Here is an 18,736-nt window from a genome sequence, read left to right on the forward strand (position 1 = left end):
CCTCGGTTCTCGCTCTCCCGCTGATTGATGTGTGGTGGTGGTTTTCCAGGGGATGTGCCCATAAAAAAAAGAAGTGATACGTATGGCTTACCCATGAAACGTCAGCTGGACGCATAATCGAAAAAAAAATCCAAAACTTGTACGAACCCTGGCTTTTTTTACACTTTGCATTTGTTTAGCATGAGGAAACAACTCTTATGTAGGGTTTACACTGAGTGATTTACATGTTAAGTCAATGACAAGACACGATTAGGCATCCTGTGGCGTGGTACACGCGGTAGGCGTGGCGCAAATGGCGCGAATTGAGCATTGCCACGGGAAATGCGCAAGTTGAAAAATCTGAACTTCAACGGTTTTCCACGCTGCGTTAACCAATCAGGACCTTGCTGTAGTAGTGACGTGATTACAGGAAGCGAGCGGAGTGGTCGAGTCTCAGCGGAGTAGCAGAAGCCCCTCCCATGACGCAAATTTCCGCTCGAATGTCTAGAATTTCACGCGCGAATAAAGCAAGTGAACTCAAATGTTCAGGCGTCCAACTACGCGCGAATAGCACATTTTTGCTGCTTCCACCATTAAACTGTGTTAATAAGTCAGAATGCATAAAATACTGTTGAGAAAGATATATCCAGAAAGAACACTTGACAAGACAGTCGATGCTTATCCAGCAATATGAAGCTGAGAGGACCAAGATGCCAGTAAAGTCTGAATTGTGTTCAACAAACCAGATGGAAGGGGCAAAGATGGCAAAGAAATTAAAAGAGATATCTAAAGAAGGATATTACAGAGAAGAAGCCATGCACTCTCAGTGGAAGCCCGCTCGAACACAATAAAGCGCTGAAGCGCTTGTCACATTCTCTGTTATGATTACACTTTATTTCCCTGCCATCGATCAACATGAAGTCACATGCTTATCTTGCGTTCAGCTCTATCAACACTGTCATCTTTAAGGGCTATTTTAAGACCTCTATATATCTCAATCGCACCCAGCCCTCACAGCGTGGCTGGTTCTGCTGATAAGGATATATGACAGAACCCGGGATCGAATAAGCGAGCCGTTTGACTTTATTTATGTGTGGACGAGGTCAGGAATTTACCGATATCTGCATGCGGGCCTGTCACATCCACGCGGTTACAAGTGTTTATTGACTGATCCATCAACTATTTAGCGTATGCAGAAATTAGCGCATGACCTTTCACATGCTAATAAACTGTGGCGATGACAATCTAATAAGGCATGACATGATGCTGCTAGCATGCATGATGGAGCAGGCGGGAGGGATGCAGAAAAAGTGTACACTTTGCCGGAGGGGACAGGTTATGAGCGTGTCAGTGTGTTTTTAGTGCATCAAGGGAAAAATCTATATAATGCAGACGGCTTACAAGAGTCAATACACATGAGTTGTTCTTAACCCTGGTGGGCAGAGGGCAGACAACGCGGTAGAGATAAATAATGTCAGCTTGTTTTCAAATACTGAAAACGGAATGAATCACCTAATTCTGTGTATGTACATCATTAACTGCCTTATTTATTTCTATTTCCCTTGATATTATTAACACATTTGAAACAAAGTAAATCCTGAGAACTGACTTCCTGGAAAAGCTATGAAAGGGAAACTTCTAAGAAATTTGTTTTTGTGTGCAATGGTTGACTATTGAAACATTAAAATGTACAGTATGTGTGTGTGGTTTAAAATAAATAGGACAACTTGCGTACTGCCAATATAACTCACCCACACTCATCAACGGCCAAGACAAACACAAGCAGTGCGGGAGCTGATAAAGTTTTAGTGAAAGCCCTGATCTTTAAAACACACACACACACGCATACGGAGGGAAGTGAGGCAGAAATCTCTTGGCCTGGCATATGGACTCAGGACACAATCCTATCAGGCAGTTCCCTACACTAAATCCCGCGGTTGAATATTGAAAGTGGGCTGTGGGGGCCGTGACGATGTGGATAATGGTTGCAGACATCCCACCCACGTGGATCCTGGAAGCCTTAGGAGACATGTACAAAACTTACGCCCGCTACAACAAATGAGAGTGATGAAGACACATAACAGAAAACCCTGCCATAATATGAGATACAGTGAGTGATCTGACTTGACTCATATGCATATATTCTGTATCAAAGTTTTGTCATATGCGAAAACTCAGCTAAAGTATTTTTGTGATGCATTTTCTATATAAAATCATCCTGCATAAAAACATTTTGTGAAAATATAACCTTGATATCTTTATTATTGTCTGAGTAAGGTCATGTGTCAAGTTTGAAATCAGTCAAACTTTCATGCTCCTAATCTCATGATTAGATTATGAGCCTGGATTTCACAGACATGGTCACATATTTAGACTTAATTAAGTTTACCCTTTTAATATCTCATCTGTAGTCTTTATGTTTGTGCATCACATCCTTATTATTGAATATTGAGTGTCCGGATGTGCTTGGGGACATACAGTAGCTCACTGTTCTCCATACAATGACCTTATAATTACCTATAGCATGATTATAGCAAAGTCATAATGAAACATTCTGGAGGAAGAGGAAGTGACATCATTCATGTGGATAGGTGGATAGGTCGTGTGTGACTCAAGATCTGAGCGCACGGCTAACAAACAGATAAGTCACATCGGTGTGAAAAGCCTCGTTTACACCTATGACTAAATGACATGAAAGAATATTAATTAAAAATCACTGCAGTGCGAAATTGTAGATTTGGTGTGAAAGAGTTCATAGAAATAAACTGTTATTAGTGCTGCTAAAACATCGCCATTAATTGTTGTTTATAGTCTTACTGTAGGGATTTGAGCACCCTAATTATAAAATATTTTAAAAACACACTTAAAAAATTAAGGTTTTATAGCAGTGCCACAGAGGAACTATTTTTGGTTCTCCAAAGAACCTTTTAAGGTAAATGTACACTCTTAAAAATAAAGGAGAATCACAATATCATAGAAGAACTATGTTTTGGCCGAATGGATCTATAAAGGACCTTTAAAGGGATAGTTTACTCAAAAATGAATATTCTGTAATAATTTACTCATCCTCATGTTGTTACAAACCTGTATACATTTCTTAGTTCTGATGAACAAAAGGAAGATATTTTGAGAAATGTTTGTAACCAAACTGTTCGTGGACCCCATTTTTTTTCTACTATAGAAGTGAATGGGGTCCACGAACAGTTTGTAGGGCCCTATAAAATCCGTTTTATTTTTTCCCAAATTCCGTTTTATTTTTTCCCAAATTCCGTTTTCTCCGTTTTAATTTTTGCAAATTCCGTTTTATCCGTTTTCATTTTTGGCAATTATATTTTTTACCCTTTACTTTTATTTTAGTCATAAAAAGAGTGTGCCTTTAATGTTAATGATTAAAATGTAAATGATTTGGGGGAAAAACTGGATAACAGGATTACTTAATGACTATAAAAGATGCATTTACACACGCACATACACACAACTCAATTTAATGCATTGTTTTTTAGTGTTGTTGCAGGAGGCTACAACAAGGTGTCAACGCAGTGGTGCCTTCAGAAGTGCCTTAAACACATCAATCCAGCGCAACGCGATCCATATTTTATACACAATCGCTTGAAATGCATATAACTTTACAAACATACACAGGATAGTGATCTGACTTAGGACAGCATGAGCACGCAGCTCTTTGCACGTGCGAGCGAAAGAGAGACAGAGAGCGGCGCCATGATGCAGATGATTATATTTGAAATGCGAGGGATAGTTAGTTTGCCTCAGCTAGCTTGAAATGCATAAAACTGAACAAATACATGAGGATTTGTGTTCGCACTTCGGACAGATGGGTGAGCGCGTGACCGTGAGAGGTACAGTGAGACAGACATGGATGAGAGAGTGCATGTATCTTTGCGCTCACCGTGAACAGAGTGTTGACTAAACTTCCAAAATAACAGTTCTCGGTCACATAAAAGTCATGTGAGACCTGCTCGGAACTAAGTGCTTAGCGTCGCCATGGTTTCAGTGTTTTGGAGGAGGTCTGAAACGACGGGAGGGGGCGTGTCGCCCAGATTTACTTCCCCCGGTCTGCATTTCCCCCAGACATACGTTCGTCTCCCACACAAAAACATAATTTTATTCAAAATATGTAAAATTCCGCAAAATTCCGCGTTAATACTAGATTCCGTGTTAATTAGCCAATTCCGCGATTCCGTCCGCGATTCCGTGATCGCGGAAATTATAGGGCCCTAAGTTTGGTTACAAACATTTCTCAATACATGGCCCCGGTCATCCTCTCCTTAATACAGTGCAGTCGCCCTGTCCCATGTGCAGAAAAACACCCCCAAAGCATGATGCTACCACCCCCATGCTTCACAGTAGGGATGGTGTTCTTGGGTTGGTACAGTACTCATCATTCTTCTTTCTCCAAAAAAGGTTTAGTTGAATTGTGACCAAAAAGTTATATTTTGGTCTCAACTGACCACATGACTTTCTCCCATGACCCCTCTGGATCATCCAAATGGTCATTGGAAAACTTAAGACGGGCCTGGACATGTGCTGGTTTAAGCAGGGGAACCTTCCGTGCCATGCATGATTTCAAACCATGACGTCTTGGTGTATTACCTACAGTAACCTTGGAAATGGTGGTCCCAGCTCTTTTCAGGTCATTGACCAGCTCCTCCCGTGTAGTTCTGGGCTGATTTCTCACCTTTCTTAGGATCATTGAGACCCCACGAGGTGAGATCTTGCATGGAGGCCCAGTCCGAGGGAGATTGACAGTCATGTTTAGCCATTTTCTAATGATTGCTCCAACAGTGGACCCTTTTTCACCAAGCTGCTTGGCAATTTCCCCGTAGCCCTTTCCAGCCTTGTGGAGGTGTACAATTTTGTCTTTAGTGTCTTTGGACAGCTCTTTGCTCTTGGCCATGTTAGTAGTTGGATTGAATGGGGTGGACAGGTGTCTTTATGCAGCTAACGACCTCAAACAGGTGCATCTAATTTAGGATAATAAATAGAGTGAACGTGGACATTTTAAATGCAGACTAACAGGTCTTTGACGGTCAGAATTCTAGCTGATAGACAGGTGTTCAAATACTTATTTGCAGCTGTATCATACAAATAAATAGTTAAAAAATCATAAAATTTTTCTTATTTAGATTATGTCTCTCATAGTGGACATGCACCTACGATGACAATTCAGACGCTCCATGATTTCTAAGTGGGAGAACTTGCAAAATAGCAGGGTGTTCAAATACTTATTTTCCTCACTATTTGTTGACGAATTTAATAAGTTGAGGTTTAATAGCGGTTTTACGGATTGCCGGAAAAAAATGGCGGGGAAGGAGTTAACATCCGAAAAAAGGTCCTTCACATTAAGTTAAAAAGAAAATGTTCTTTAAAGAACCTTTGACTGTATGGTTCTTAGAGGAACCAAAAATGGTTCTTCTTTGGTTCCATACAGCCTGACATAGACGATTCCTGAACCCTTTATAATACGTTTTATGGTTAGGACTAAAGGTGGAAAATCCTATACATTGAAAGAGGACCCAGGCCTTATCTAGATAGCAGTACTGTATATCACTTTTTTCATGGACAGTAAGCAACGTGACCTAAGAGAATGTTAAAAGAGATCGTTAACCACCTGACCAAACAAATTCAAAGTAAACATGCGTTTCATTACATATTATGCACACACTCAAGTTTTTAACTCCCTCCTGCATTTATAAATTGGGACCCTCAGGGCTCTCCATACGTTTAGCATAACTGTACACCTGTAGGACATCGAATACACTCACACACACTCAGTGATATTTAAAAATAGCTGAGCTCTGCTATCCATCTTCATTAGCTGGTGGGACCGAGATATGGCGCAGACACTCTCAACAGTTAATAACATAAAAAGCACACAACGGGCCGCGGGGAAAAACAGCACGGGAAAGAGAAAGCTATTAATATCCAAACACACACACACACACACACATACACAAGCTTAGTATGTACTGCCATGTTCAGCATCCAACACTGCTCTATACACAACATCATAACAAACATCAAAGGGAGGCTGTGTGACCTTCATCCATGCTTCTCAACATAATGAAGTTGTGTCTGGTAAACAGAGTATACTGTACTGTGATACCATTTCTTAACAATGCCACAACACATTTATGTAAGGCTGTCGCTCAGCAGATGTTCATTTCTAGTTCAACTTTAATTACTGTTATCACATTCCAATGCAAATTAAACACTGAAATGTTTATGCATTCACCTCTGTGTGCAATACATCCAGAGAATTGCATCTTATGTTTGGGTATCTTGGAAATGTTAACCCTAATTGCAATTTTCTTATGTTTACCGTTCATTTTAGCTACAATTTGAAAAAGGGAGACTGACCCCGCAGAGATCATGCATCAGAGACTGTTTTATCAATTCTTTATTCTGCTTGTTGTCTATCGCCACCATCTCTTTTTCTTCACTTTCTCATTTATATCTCAGTGGGCGAGTGAGGTTTGCTCTGACCACCAGTGTGGGTTGCGAGTTGTGGTGGTGTTTTCCCCGCTGGTTCATTATGTACGTGCGTGGTAGATCCGCAGATCTGCGGCAGAGGTCTCAGAGATGCTATAGATTAATCTCCCCTGATGCAGTTCAGCCGAGATTACATCGCGAGCCAGCACACGTTCCAATACTGAGTCTTTTCCAGCAGTGCTTCTGAAGCAAGCGCACCTACAGGGCTGAGGTCCGGTCTTAAAAGATGGGAAAAATTTTGTTTGAAGAATAGGCCAATGCTTTGCAGATTTGTCACTCCATAAGAGTGCAACAGTCACATTTTGCATTTATGCATTCAGCAAATGCTTTTATCCAAAACGAATAACAATGCATTCAAGCTATACATATTATCGGCCTGTTTGTTCTCGTGGAATTGAAATTGTGACATTGTGCTGCTAATGCAGTGCTCTACCAATTGCGCTACAGGAACACTCATACTGTAAATTGACACTGGCTAATGTAAATATAAAAAACAAATTTGAACAACGTTTAATAGTGCATGTTTAATAGGGCCATTACGCACCATGTGTAGGTTGATGCCTACTTTAGCATGCAATGTTTACTCTAAGATACCCATTTCGGTAATGGGCAATACTGAAAATTGCTTTGGTAAGAAAGTGTCTACTAAAAACAAGATGTGAATAAATTGCAGCGGTACCGATAGCAACTTTCTTTCAGCTCCACCAAACATGAATTTACTTTTTCACAACATCCATTCAGTTAAACAGCAGCACATCAAACGGGCCGGCACATAAGGAGCGAATGCTACTGCACCATACCTATATCTATAAGTTATACGTTATAAACAATATACAGCGCACATTTTCGTTTTCTTTGCTTGTCTATCGTTTCTTAAGCCGATGATCTAGCTTAAAAGAATGCCACCTTGAAATGCCCATTACAGGTGATGTCAGCATGTGCCCGGCAGCTGCTGCCAACCCAACCGTAAATGTCACTTGCCCCTCTGTCCTGTAGTGTTGGTCAATGTGAGAAAAACAGAAACGGGGAAAGAGAGAGAGTGCATGTGGGTAACACAAACCAAGGGCATCATAATACTGTACCTGCTATCATTATTAAGCACAATGAGTCATTACTGCATCGTAATGAGAAAAAAATGCATTAATAACAGAAGGCTATGCGAGTAAGCCCAGATGGATTCTCCAGACTTTTTCCCACGTTTTCCGTTTGGAGGGGACATCTGTGGAATTCTGTGGTATAAATAAGAAATTATACAATGTGTTATATTATTCAGAGTACTCACTTGTATTGGTGCATAAATGCGTGATGAAATTAGCAAAATATTTAATAAACAAATATGTAAGGGGTGGGTGATGTAACGAAATTTGTGAATGACAGTCATGCCAAATCTGCTGAAAATTTGTTAAAAACAACTATAGACTGGCATTTGACGCATATTTAACCCAGCAAGCAATATTCGCCATTTCGTGGTCTAGTGTAGCTATAGAACCGGTTATGTTTAACCCACTTCCAGCCAACATAAACGTGAATTTGGTTACATGTCGTTTTTTCCAAAATACCTTGCGAGATGTATGATATTCCATCATGTAAGCAAAGTCAACAGCGATTAAAAGGTGTTTGGTGTCATTTATTTATTTACACAAATTTGTTTTAGCCTAGAAATCTGGGCTGTGTTTGGGTGGCTATTACTGTGCGTTCACACCAGACGCGTTAGAGGCAGCAAATACACGCAATTCGCACGTAGTTGGATGCTTGACCATTTTAAATTTACTCACTTAATTCGCGAGTTAAAGCCGCACGTAAAATTCTAGTCATTCACGCGGAAATTCACGTCATGGGACGAGCTTCTGTGACTCGGCTCACTCCCTGTAATCATGTCATGTACTAGAGCAAGCTCCTGATTGGTTAACGTGGCGCTAATATCCGACAAAGTTCAAAGTTTCCACATTCGCGCTTTTCCCGCGGTTATGCTCAATTCGCACGGTGCTATTTGCGCATACCGTGCCACAGGATGACTATTCACGTCTTTGCATTGACTTAACATGGAAATCACTTGCGCTTGCCGCCTCTTCCGCGTCTGGTGTGAACGCCACATTAGACTTTTATGCAATGCGTGAGTTTTTGTGATTGTTACGGGCAAATTGCGGGAACTTTGCAGCTTTTGCAGCTTTTCAATGATGTTCACGTCACATAATCACGTCACTTCATAACGTTTCCATGGCAACAGGGGACATGGCTGCGCTTGTGTGAAGTAAATGCAACATTTTTTAACTTTTTAAGATATATGTGATTTTTGCTACGAAAATGTGGGGATTATGAAATCATGCAAGCCCTGCATTTTTTGCATGGAAATCTGCAATTTATGCTGCGAAAGTGCGGCGTATTTGAGAACATGCGGTCCCCTCGCATAAATAGGCGAACTTCGGCTGATTATGCATTGAATCATGCGATCGCATAATTGCGTTTTTCTGGAGGGACTGAATATGGGTGCGGGATTCTGTTCTATATAATAGATTTGGTTACAATATTGGTGAGACTTTGCAGTAGCATTTTTGGGGCATGTTGAAGCTATGTTGGCAAACAGCAGGTGCACTTTAAATGGTAAAACTTGCATCAGCGATTCGATATCGCCTCCCACACAAACAGCAACATTTGCCTTACTTGTAAAGTGAGGCACTTATCAAGGAAGTCTTCAAGCCCTGCGGGATTGAGGAGAGTGATTTAGCCTTAAAAAAAGAGAAGCTGGTGCCTTATCATTCCACGCTAATCTGATCTCAGGTCTGTGTGCTGCCTTTGCTGTAGACAGACAGGTGAAATACTCAGAGAGGTTTTCTTTGATCGCTCAGGTGAATTGACTGTGACCAGCTTAAGTAAACTCAAACCTAACTTTGCCAACTGAATTTATATTATAGAAAGTTTCTAAATGGGCAAGGGGTTGTTGTAATATCAGCTAATTTCTACATCTCTTTATTGAGTGTGTGTAGCCTTGAGAGCTTGAGATTGAAAAACAAAAAAACAAAAAACATAATTTGAAAAGAGATGATGAAAAACAGGCAGCAGGAGGGAGGGAGACATCAAGAGATAAAGACATCTAGTCAATGAGAAATGTCAATGACAAATGGTTTGATAATGAAGGCAAACGTTTTAGGAAGAAAATTAACATTTTATCAGTAACACAAAGACGTTAACATTGAGAGGATCTTTCATCACTATCGCAATAGTTTAATCAGTTTACAAAAGCTGTCTAGGAAACAGAATGAAATATCTGAAAACAACGCTTCACGGACTGTCTCTCGGATTATATCTGACATCTCATAAGCAACTACTGTAGATGTCTGGATAAACTACACAAATGTTCAGTTATATAATATGTCAACATAAACTCGTGATAATACTCGTACAATCTCTTTTCCAGGCTAAAGTCTCATAATCTAAGTAAGATTAGAAGCATCGAAATTGGTTTTTAATCATTGATTTTACTTTAATTGCAATATTCGACTGAATATTAAAGATAGGGTATCTGATTTGATCCAGAAACATGTTTAGTTACATGCTGGTTAAAAGTCTCCTCACATCCTGATAGCAATCACTATGTTAAGTTGTTTAAATGTATTTGTAGAAATTTATGTTATCTGTGAAAGGCGTAGGACTAAAAAATGTTCAACCAATTATAGATTTCGGACCGAACGGACATTGCCATTTTTGTCCCTCATCCGTAAGCGTAATTTGAATGCCACCGCGCAGCCTGTTCACACAGACACCATATGTCATCACCGCGTTCACGTGCGCTCACCTCCTGTCTGTAAACAGCGAGAATAGCAAACTTTTCTGCTGAATTGACAACCTACACAGGAGCCACAAAACGAAACACATCTTTTAAAACAACAACAGCAAAAACTGCCTGGATCAGCAAAGAGCAAAAACCCAAATTAACATCCATAACTTTACTGCTTTACCACGAGATGAAAACAGCTGCAGGAGGCAAAGGGTCTGAAAGGGTCATTGCACTGTTTACTTTGATAAGGTAGGTACGCGATATGTTTGTATTGAGATAAATTCAGATATTCTACTTTGATGAAACATTGTGTTGCTTATGAAATTTGTGTTCGTTTACGGATTAGCACAACAATATAGTTACTACGTCTACACAACCGAAAGTGTGCTTTAACTAATTCTGATGTGAAACAGTTGTTTATGTTGGTTATTTTGGTAATGTTATTCACTTTGTACTGCAAAGTTTTCTCACTGGTGAGATGTGGACGTCTGGCGTGATAATGCGTTTTGGAGTAGGCGTGACTTTGGATGAAGGGTGGGATTGTGATTTCATTGCTAGCCGGCTACCGTTAGCATTTTTTAAAATGAGATACCCTGCCTTTAAAGTAACCAAGGGGATTTTTCACAAAACAAAATGTAGGCTGATTTTATGTAGAAAACAATAAATCACCAAAAATGACTTTAGCTGGGTTTTCACAGGAAGGATCACATTTGACCCTCACCAGATTTGTTTCCTCACCAGAGGACACAATGGCTATGTTTACATGCACAAAATTGTATCAGTCCGACTGAATTTAATCCGATTGCAGGTTACGACTTCAATGTACATTCAATATAATCAAAACCAAACGTCTGCGCAAGCGCACAGCCAGGGTTGCCATATCTGTATATCAGAACCAGCCCAATGGACATTCAAAACTAGCCCAAAAGCATCCCAAAGACTATTCATAACCTAAATACCAATAACTAATCAACAAAATCCTTCGATCTTTAACATGCAGAAAAAAACTCGCAGAAACAGTTTAAAAGTAGTCCAAATCTGAACTCCGCCAAAAAGCAGAGGACTTCGCAATGCAGAGCATAGCATCTCTCGTCAAGTTCATTTATTTGATTTATCTCTGGATAAAAGTCAAAGATCAGATGGAGAAAGTTGTTCTTAAGAATAGGCAAAGAATACGTGCTCGAAAATTTTACCTTAAGAATGCGTGTTGCCATGCATTTTTCTGTGTCGAGAATCATGTGAAATGTAAATAAGAGGTAAATATAAGATGTGAACTTAAGCACAATTGTCCTGCGCATGTGCACAAGGTACTTTTGCATCCGATTGAGAAAATATTACGATTCACATGTTTACATGCATACTTTTCTCCTAAAAAACGGATTACAGATTGAAGTACACCACCCTTTTCAATTCGATCGAAATTTGCATCCGATTGACCTCAGTCATAACGATTAAAGTGTTTACATGAAGGCTTTTCAATCCTATTGAGCCATCAATACGATTACAAACGGATTATTTAGCTGCATGCAAATGTACGTACTGGCAGAATTCCTGAAATCTTTGACCTGCTAAGGATAGGCAGACAAACCTTGCAACCAAAAAACATGCTTGCTTGCTTATACACAAAATGGGCATAAAACAACCTGATCCGCTGTTCAGTGCATCTACATGGATGGCCAGATAAACCCACACTAAAGTAATCCCTCAAACTGCCAATAAATATATCTAGCATTTTATAGCTTGAAAGCTGACCTGAATGAAACTTTACTTAGCAGGTTGTTGAGGCCACAGATTGCGTGATAACATTAGTCTAGTTGTTTTATTCACCCTTCCTCTCTCATGCTCTCCGCAAGGCTGTCTCTCTCTACATCAAGCTACGGCACATCACTGAAGATTAGCGTCAAATCCTCAAACGCTGCTCTGCGTCGCCAAAACACGCAAATCACATCCTGAAAATTTTGCTCAATTAAAAAAGACAGTCATACACGCAAACACACATACTGTATGAAGCACAACCACACACACACATACACATACAGACGCCGCTGTCAGTCATAATGGCATGAAAGCCCCGCCACCCAAATATCTTTTTTGAAATGATGAGAAACTGACATTTGAACGCTTCAACCCTAAAATCACTCCATCATTCATCACTATCTTTTTCCTTTCTGATATTAGGGTCGGTGTAGCGAACAGAGAGGGAGAAAGTGTGTGTTGTGATGGTGTGTAAGCTGATAAATGACAGTTTCAGGGCAACCTATTTCACATCGTTTGTAATTGGACTGTGAGCGCAATGTAAAATATGGCTTGTGGTGAGAGAGAGATTTTCATGTTTAAAAGCAACTTATACTATATACAGTGTTTACTCAGAGCTAATGGTCTCACAGTTAGCTGTAATGACTTTTGAGATGGAGGTGTGAAAGAGAGATTATCTTTTTCTCATAGAAAATGATCCAGAACACTCCGATCTAGAACACAATGGGACACAATGTGTAAATCTATGCATTTGTGGTTATCTGTACAAATGGACTGAAAAAGCTTTGTAACGTATTTTTCATTTCAGGCGGTGGCCCTGCAATCATTATAGAGGTATTTTACATCGTAAACCTTTAAAATGCAGTAGACAAAACCTGCTTACATTTCAGTTTATTTTGCTGACGCTTTTATCTTAAATCAAACTATACGTTTTAACTAAATTGTTGTGTAAAACGTGCTGCATGAAACTTTGACTAGCATTATAAGAAGATTTCAGGAAACAAAAAGTAATAACATTGCTGTACTATAGTGCTCCTGATAAAACCATGTCATATCATGCCGGTATGTAATTGTGGCTGTCAAAGATTGTGATGTTTTGGAAGGGTACTGTTTTTCTATTGTTTTGGAAAGCTAATGTTTCTGAAAGTAACTGAGCATCATTCTCTAAGAGTGGTGAGTTGAAATTAAAGAGCATGTTTATGTAGTTGATCTTGGGATGACAGATGTACGTTTATAACAAAAATCAGAAATATATTGATTTTGGTTGTTTTATTGTATTTTAATCCCTTATTTTAAATAATTTTGAGTCATCTTAAAGGGACACTCCGCTTTTTTTGAAAATATGCGTAACATGGCTGCAGCAGGCGCAATGATGCAGTGCCGAAAATAGTCCCCTTAGTAACTTTCAATAGCAGGGGCTATTTTCGGGCACTGCGTAATATCATTCCACCTCCTGCAGCCATGTTACGGCAGCAAAGTCCTTGACTATTACGCCGGAATGAGAGTATAGTTCCTAGCCAAATCGGCCTAGAAAATCACAACTTTTAATTTTCTGTCGGTCTTAGTACACGATGTAGCTACAGAAAAGTCAAGTGTTAAATAGGACAAATAATGAAACTCTTTGGTTATTTTTAAGTGCGATGCTAAATGGTCCAATCAGATTCAATGGATTGTGCTAAGCTATGGTAAAAGTGGTACCGCCAGACTCGGAGATCAGCTGAAGGGATTCCAAAACGGTAAAAATCAAATGTTTAACTATAGGGGAGCTGGAAAATGATCATATTTTCAAAAAAAGTGGAGTGTCTCTTTAAGGCCCCCTTGGAAATCTGTTGAGCCCCCCTGTGGGCCCCGCCCCTGGTTGATTAAACACTTGTTTATAGGAATGCACAAGTATAACCAAAACAACAATGGCAGCCTACAGGACTTTACAATTGTGGTGCTTTATAGTCCAGGATCACTTGTCCTGTAAACCTACTTCATCGTTCATCTAAATAAAACTGCTGCCATCTTGATTGTTTGTATTTATCACTTTGTAGGCGAATGTGTATGTGCAGAGGCGTGCAGTGTTTCTAATGGCCATTGCAATACGTAATACAGTGAATTTAGTCGTCTTCACGTTTCGTGAATGTAACCGTTGATCTTTTTTTCAGTGTTGTGTGTCTGTGAAATTTATCATAAACTCACAGAAACAACTTTTCCACTTTTCATTACATTCTTGTTGTGTAAACATACCCTACATTTCTAATAGTTTCAAAGATGAAATTCTTAGAATTTTTGTTTAAATGTGAAGAGAAACCATCATATTTAAAGTCGCATAATGACTTTACATTTTAGCTGCTTTTTGCCTTAAATGGCACCTATTATTCAAAATCCACTTTTACAAGCTGTTTGGACATAAATGTGTGTTGGCAGTATGTGAACACAACCACCCTATATTTAAAAAAAAAAACATTTACCCCTTCTTTTTTAATCCCTATTAAACCAAAGCAGTTTCATTATGCTATGTACACAGCAAACGCGGGGCATTGCGTTTTTCGTTCTAGATTACTCGTGGGATTTAACTTCGTATCATGCGAAGTTTTCGCGTTTGAGGCGAATAGCGTGTGTTTTCCCTGCAAATGCGCCAACCATATCACGTCATTCGCATCGCCCCACGCGAGGACGCATCTGATTGCGTCTTTGCATTGACTTTGTATGTAATCTACTTGTGCAAATTGTTGAACTCGCATCTGGTGTGAACCCACAGTAATACATGCTGTTTTAATTCTCTTAGCAATGTGATGTCACACTACTAAAACCCCGCCCACGGCCGCTGACTATTACTAGTCTGGCTTCAGTGAGTCGGACGATGTTTGCTATTTTTTTCTATGCTTTTTGCGAAACCAGATCTATTTCAACCAATGCATCTCTTTTGGTAAGGGAGAGAAGAGCAATAGCTCATTTGCATTTAAAGGTGCACACACAAAACTCAAATAGGAGCAATTTGGACATGCTATAATAAATTATATGTGGGGTATTTTGAGCTGAGACTTCACAGACACATTCTGGACACATCTGAGTCTCATACTTCATATTTAAAAAATGGGCATAATATGTGCCCTTTAAAGGCGGAGTGCACAATGTTTGAAAGCCAGTGTTGATATTTGATATATCACCTAAACAATCACGCCCCTACCCAATAGAATCTGGACGTTCTTTTGATAGACCCGCCCCACATATTCGCAACCCAGGCAATGATGTTGGTTAGTAGACACGCCCCTTACTGCTGATTGGCCACAAGTGTGTTTTGGTAGTCGGCTCGACTCCCTTTTCCAAAGCGTTTTTCAGAAATTGTGCACTCCGCCTTTAACTCTTTCTCCACCATTGATGAGTTATCTCGTGAATCTGCAATACTGCTATTATCTGGGTGGCACACTTCCGCAACTTATAAAACCCGGAAGTATCGCCCTAGGGCAAACAGCTGTATGTCCGTCTAAGTTTTGACTAACTATAAAGGTAGGATGAAACTTTTTTTTTTAAACAGAGGGTCTGTTCTTTCATTTAATATATTGTCGGTTTATATATTTAAAGAAGCATTTTCTGGGAGGCATTAAACTTTTGTGAAAACATTAAAAATGCTGGCGGGGAAAGAGTTAATATGAAATACTACAGCTGGGGTTTATAACCATATATGTCTTCGAAAGTGATGCTTCGAATGGTGAACAAGTCCCAAAAGCATGCTAACTAAAACAATCTGTGCTTCCTTTAACTGTCCTTATTAGCGAGCATATTTACATTTCTGGCACGTTTTTCTTCTTTCCGATGTTGTGTCATGCTACAAAATTTTCCAAACGCTACAAAATTTTCCAAACGTGAATTCAATAATGTTATTCAGTGCATCAGAGTCAAAATGATGTAGTGAAGCGTAATTTTAAAGGCGCTGGTGGAGTATTGGTAAAAGTCTTAATTAGCAGAGATTTCATGTCAAGTCGGTAATATAACAGCCCTGTTGGGATCTGCACGAAGCAGATCAGCACTTGGCAGACTGAAGCAATCTGAAGTTCGAGTAATTTTATGGTGAGCACTTGAATTACCGGCCCTTGTTTGTTTTGCAATCTATAGGCATAAAGATGAGTAAAAGAAGCCACATTGTTCAAGCATTTCCATTATTCTTTCTATCTGTTTGGATTTTTCCACTGTCCAATTCCCATATACTTTTATTATATGGACAAAAAATAGTGGCCTGAAGAACTGAATCTTTGGTCTTGCACTTAAAAGAGAAAGAGATACAAAAAATAAATAAACAGACAAACTTTTTACATTTTTATGTACACTATAGCTGATTTCAAAGCATGTGCATTGATGCAAGCGAATGTTCACATCCAGACATATAGCCGCATTAATGACTTTCAGCCTGATAGATGATCATCCCTTTACTGGCATCCCTGTCTTTCTCTCCCATAATCTTCTAAGCTTTCCGTCTCTCTCTCTGTCCATCTCTCCCACTCGTTCTCTCCCCAGCACACCCGTCTCGTATTTTTCTTGTCCTGCTTTCTTTCTCTTTTCTGTCCTTTGGCTCTGTCATCGGTATAATCTTCAGTCAGACAGCGGGCAGGCCATTAAAATCAACTCAAGCTCTGTCATTGCTTTGCTCACTTCCTGTCTCTCCTCTTACTTGTTTCCTTGTCAGCTACCATGACAGCGGCTGAAAATATTTTTGCGCAAATACGCACTTACACACACTTATGTTTCATGCACACACATGCGTGCGCGCACACACATTTTGAGGGACTGTGGATGGAAGTGCATGCACACAGACTCTTACTGTCAAACGGTTAAACCGGCTCGGAAATATTTGCAATTACCGGCTTTGCGAATGGGAGGTGGGAACCGAACTCATGAAGGCACTAACTGTTCATTTAATTTCAATTAAAACCAACTTATATAAAGATTCACACACACACAAACACTACCATGTGAGCTGAGAAACATACAATTACTGTTAATTGAAGAGAAAACTCCCACTGAGGCAAAATTGATCAATTTCACACCAAGTGAGTACAGAGAAACATATGCAGCGAGGGGGAGAGAGAGAGAGAGAAAGAGAGAGAGCAAAAACTTTGGTTCAGTTTTTTAAATAGATTAGTTGGACTGGATAATGAAGCAATAGCAGACAAAGTGCATTTATGGAAACTTATGCACTACTTCAAATAATTAAATATGGTCAAAATAATTAAAATATGATCAAAAGCCAGCTGTCACTGGTGCGGTTCCCTTTAAAATAGTACACATTTGTACCTAAAGAGTTCATATTGGTACCTCAGAGGTACATAGGGGTACCAAAGATTGCATTTCAGTACCTGAAAGGTACACATTAGTACCTTAAAGATGCACATCAGTACAAAATGTATGTATCTGTACCTAAATGGCACATATTAAGACATTTTTAGAAGGTACCATCCCATTGAGGGCTAGGGACCATTTTCAGTATCCACCTTATTTTTTGACGTAAATGTGTGCGCCGCCAACATCTTTGAGCTCCTTTGTGTAAGACTTTGGTGAGCCACTAAAGCTAATCGTAGTTGTATTGCGAGGGACACGAGTGTGCCGTTTTGACTGGCTTTTAATGTTTATATAGATCGGCATAATTTGTGCATTTAGGGGTTGCCATAAAAACAAAACCAGAGTCTGTTTTAACCATAATCCACGCACAAGAGCTGAATGTGTATGTGGCGCAGGTGCACCCATGATCTGTATCCACACATCCATCTAGTAAAACCTTATATTATAGAAACTGCCGGTAAACAATAAATACAATAATTGTTTAAAAACAACTAATATTATGCTGATAATAATATGCCTACTTAGCTGGTTTATTTATTCTGATACTATATTATCTCAAAAATGCGATTATAGTACAGAAAATATACTGTATATGACATAAACTGCTTATTAGTTAATGTTTATAATATTTCTTAATGTGTTTGCGAATTTTGTTATGTTTTAAATGAAAAAGCAAATAAGCAAATCATTTCATCATGTCTCCATCTAGTGCGTATAAGAAGCGATGAAATAATATTTTTTATAAAACTAAAACAATACTGAATACATGTAGTAGTTTAATATGTTTTGTATGGTTTGTTCAAATAATTTTTAATGTGTTGGATGAGAAAGACGCTGTGGACTGTCTGACCGCGTTAAGCTTGATGGGTTGCCATAAAAACTTAAAAATTGCTTTTTAAAACCTCACACCAGAGGGAAAGTTGTGACATTTTAAACCATCACTTGAAAATGTTAAAAACACAAATTCTTGGTCTATTCCATGTACAAACACACGACTGACTTTCCCATTGTAAAGATACTGGTATACCTCTGTGCTTTTATATTTGCGCATTGAAGACCTGTCACCCCCGACCAACAACACAAAATGGATTGAATATATTTTCATGATATATCAGGCCACTTCTTAATTTTATCATCCCACTGGGTCATACATGGCAGGTGTAGTAAATATTTACCATACAGTAACAGTTTAAATCATGGAGACAGAGCGCAGTTATGCTAATTTGAAAACCACGCCCACCAGGGGGGAACAATCCAACCGTCTCCATTGACTTTGTATTGCTTGAGGCTGCCTCCTTGTCATTTCTGGCTTATAACAAAAACAGAATAATGCTTAAAAGCTGCTGTGTGACAAGATGTACAGCTAACAAGCCATAAAATCTAGAAATACGTTTT

At 39.3% G+C, this 18,736-nt stretch overlaps 1 protein-coding gene across 1 annotated transcript in view; it reads left to right on the top strand.

Annotated features, from left to right (window-relative positions):
* rtn4rl1a (reticulon 4 receptor-like 1a) overlaps positions 1 to 18,736 on the top strand; it is a 116,065-nt gene that overhangs the window by 67,817 nt on the left and 29,512 nt on the right. The window lies entirely within an intron of this gene.

Source organism: Misgurnus anguillicaudatus, chromosome 12 (assembly GCF_027580225.2).
Source record: "Misgurnus anguillicaudatus chromosome 12, ASM2758022v2, whole genome shotgun sequence".
Taxonomy (NCBI): Eukaryota; Metazoa; Chordata; class Actinopteri; order Cypriniformes; family Cobitidae; genus Misgurnus; species Misgurnus anguillicaudatus.